Consider the following 3,509-nt stretch of genomic DNA (forward strand, 5'->3'; position numbering starts at 1 on the left):
CGGTTTCATATATAAAGAATTATTGGATAATCCTATTTTTATAATATTCGAATCAGATATTTTAACCACTTCGAATGTCAAATCTCGAATCCGCAATGGGATTTCAGTCGATTGTAGAAGCCGTTCAATGTCCGCACGTTTCTGCATTAGCGATTTCCATGTTTCAAAAGGCAATATTATTTGATTGCCCCGATTATCGCCGAGAACCAATTCCACGCAAGATACAGCTCCAACGTTTATTCCAATGTCCAAATATTTGTATGATGTCGGGGTTAAGGCGTATCGTCTCCCAAGTATACGAACCGCACGACGAGGCTCGGATGAAATGCTAGGGAGTAATAAAATATCATTTATATAAATATTTAAAAAATATAAAATTCTTTACATTAGTTAAAACTTACTTGTTACATTTCTTCTTATACGGTAAAGTTTCATCAGCATCTTGAATCGGAACGTAATAATTCATGCGGCTCCTTCAGTGGGATACATTTTTTATATGAACCTTTCATACAAGTGGTCGATGCAATACTGAACGTATTAAACATATTTAAAATATGTATTAGCGTTGCAAAATTGCAATGTGGTGGGGATTATTGCCGACGCGATATTTTTTTTCAGTTTTTCTATTCAAGCGCCGATGTACGGCTACTTCGCGATGACATCACCCCCAGCTGGAGATTTAGCGGAATACACAAAAAATTCAATGTAATATAAAATTTTCAAGCGCCGATGTGCGGCTGCTTCGCGATGACGTCATCCTAGATATCAGAATTCAAACGCGCGTGTCAAAACATGACAAAAATCGTGAAGCGGAATGCACAAAAAATGCAACGTAATATAAAATTTTCAAGCGCCGATGTGCGGCTGCTTCGCGATGACGTCATCCTAGATATCAGAATTCAAACGCGCGTGTCAAAACATGACAAAATCGTGAAATATAAGGATAATCCTCATGATTAAATTGCACTAACATACTTGGACAGCAGCATGTAATTTGAAACTTTTGCGATGCACCTGGGATTTGGCATCATCTCTAGGCGACAAAAATGCAATAATCGGCATTAGTCAAAATGTACGTGACAAACCGCGAGATAAAGATGTAGTTGAAATATGATACACATCATGGATAGAGACATCAAAATAGAATATAAAATCATGGTAAAGAGGCACACCGTGTCAATATCTTCGCCAAAGGTTCCGAGACAAAAGCTATTAATAAGCGCATCTTTTAGCAAAAACTTTTGGCATAAATTTAAAAATATGGCGGAAAACAGTGCCGAACAAAATCTGCGCGAGCAATCTGAAAGGGTAAATTCGATAGAGGAGTACATTGCGTGGGAGCAACGATGCGACGAATATATCGAATCGTTGGAAGAGCAAAGTCGAATCAAACGTCCACGATTATCGATTGGGATTCAACAATCGCTGATTGCCCGAATTGCGCAACTCGAGGGATTGAAGAACTCGTTACGCAGGCGTTTTGTACACGTGGGTGCAGGATGCAGTACGCGACAACACGGATTGATTTGGCGAGAGATCGATACGGCGTTCGAGAGCCGCATATTGACTGATGCGGTTATAAATCATAATCACATCGAGCCTCGTCAATTTTTCGAGGATGCCAAAGATATTGTGCTCGAACACGTACAAACCGTGATGAAAAAACACTTTAATGTGAAAGTTAATACAGTGTTCAATTGTGAATTTGTGACGGGTGATAAACATGCAAATAAAAGTATCAATACGAGAAACTATAAACTCTTTCGCATAACCGATTTACGCAAATGGTACGAGCCGTGCATTGTCGAGCCCACTCTAGCATCGCTCGAAGTATTTCAAGAACGCTATAGTGGGTGGGTATTGTTGCGAAACCTTGATTTAACCGTAAATATAAACAAGTATATTCTTTTGCGCGCGGAATGTCACGTAAAATTACCGCGGGCAATAATGAAGAAGAGAGCGGTGATTAACATGCAATCTAAAGACAATGCGTGTTTCGCGTGGTCTGTGGCATGTCGCCGCTCTACATCCAGTTGAAAGAAATGCGGAACGGGAATCTTCGTATCCACATTATACGACAGTACTGAATCTCCAAGACATTGAATTTCCAGTGACTGTGAATCAAATCAAAAAATTCGAACTTGCTAACGATATCTCAATAAATGTATATAGTATCGAGAAAGAGAACATTGTCCCGATACGTCTGAGCGAGCTAAAGAGAGATAAACATGTCAACTTGCTGTACGTGGAAGACAAAAATGTAGGACATTTCGCGTGGATCAAGAATCTATCCAGGCTCGTGAGCTCGCAATTGAGTAAAAACGATTACAAGAAATATATTTGCGATCGGTATGTATATATTTAATAAAATACATTGTAGAAATAATGCAACAACAAATAAAAATTATTTCTTTTACAGATGTTTGCACTCCTTTAGCTCGAACGACAAATTGCAGTCACATACGGTGGACTGTCGAGAGATGGACGAGTGCGCTATCCGATTACCGAGCGAGAAGGACAAGTGGCTCACGTTCAACAACTATAATTGGAAAGAACGGCTTCCTTTCGTCGTGTACGCCGACTTGGAGTGCGTTTTGGAGAAGACGGAGGAAGAAAGAAATTACCAACATCACAAAGTATTTAGTATGGCATATTATGTACACTGCTCGTACGACGATTCGTTATCCGCGTATCATTCTCGTCGCGGTATCGATTGCATGTCACGGTTTGTCGAAGTACTTAAAAATTTAGCACTGCGTGTAAAAACAATTTTGTCAGCTAATGCCCCCATGGTAAATTTAACACATGATGAATGGGAAAAATTTCACAGCGCGACACAATACCACATTTGCGAGAAACCATTCATCCAAGACGATACACGCGTACGCGATCGTTGCCATCTGACCGGACGGTACAGAGATCCCGCGCATTCAAATTGCAATTTAAATTATAAGGATTCTTTTTGCATTCCAATAGTTTTTCATAATTTATCCAGTTACGATGCACATTTTATTATAAAGGAAATAGCTACAGCGTTCGAAGGGGGAATCGAGTTACTTCCGATAACAAAAGAAAAATATATATCGTTTACGAAAAATGTTAAACTTGCCAAAGAAAAATGGAAAAATCATATTAAATTGCGTTTTATCGATTCGTATAAATTTCTTACAGCTAGTCTCGATAAATTGGCATCATTCTTGAATAAAGACAAACTCACAATTTTAAAATCTGAATTTCAAAATTCACCAAATGACAATTTCAATTTATTAACACGGAAGGGCGTCTTTCCGTACGAATATATTGACTGCGTCGACAGGTTGCAAGATACGTGTTTACCACCGCGCGAATCATTTTACAGTTCCTTGACCGGTGACACAATATCCGAGAGCAATTACGCGCACGCCGAGAACGTCTGGAAGCGGTTCTCCATTCGAACGCTGGGCGAATATAGCAACTTGTATCTCAAAATTGATGTATTGTTATTAGCAGACATTTTTGAAAATTTCCGC

The sequence above is a fragment of the Formica exsecta genome, unplaced genomic scaffold (assembly GCF_003651465.1).
Source record: "Formica exsecta isolate Colony F162 unplaced genomic scaffold, ASM365146v1 scaffold40, whole genome shotgun sequence".
Taxonomy (NCBI): domain Eukaryota; kingdom Metazoa; phylum Arthropoda; class Insecta; order Hymenoptera; family Formicidae; genus Formica; species Formica exsecta.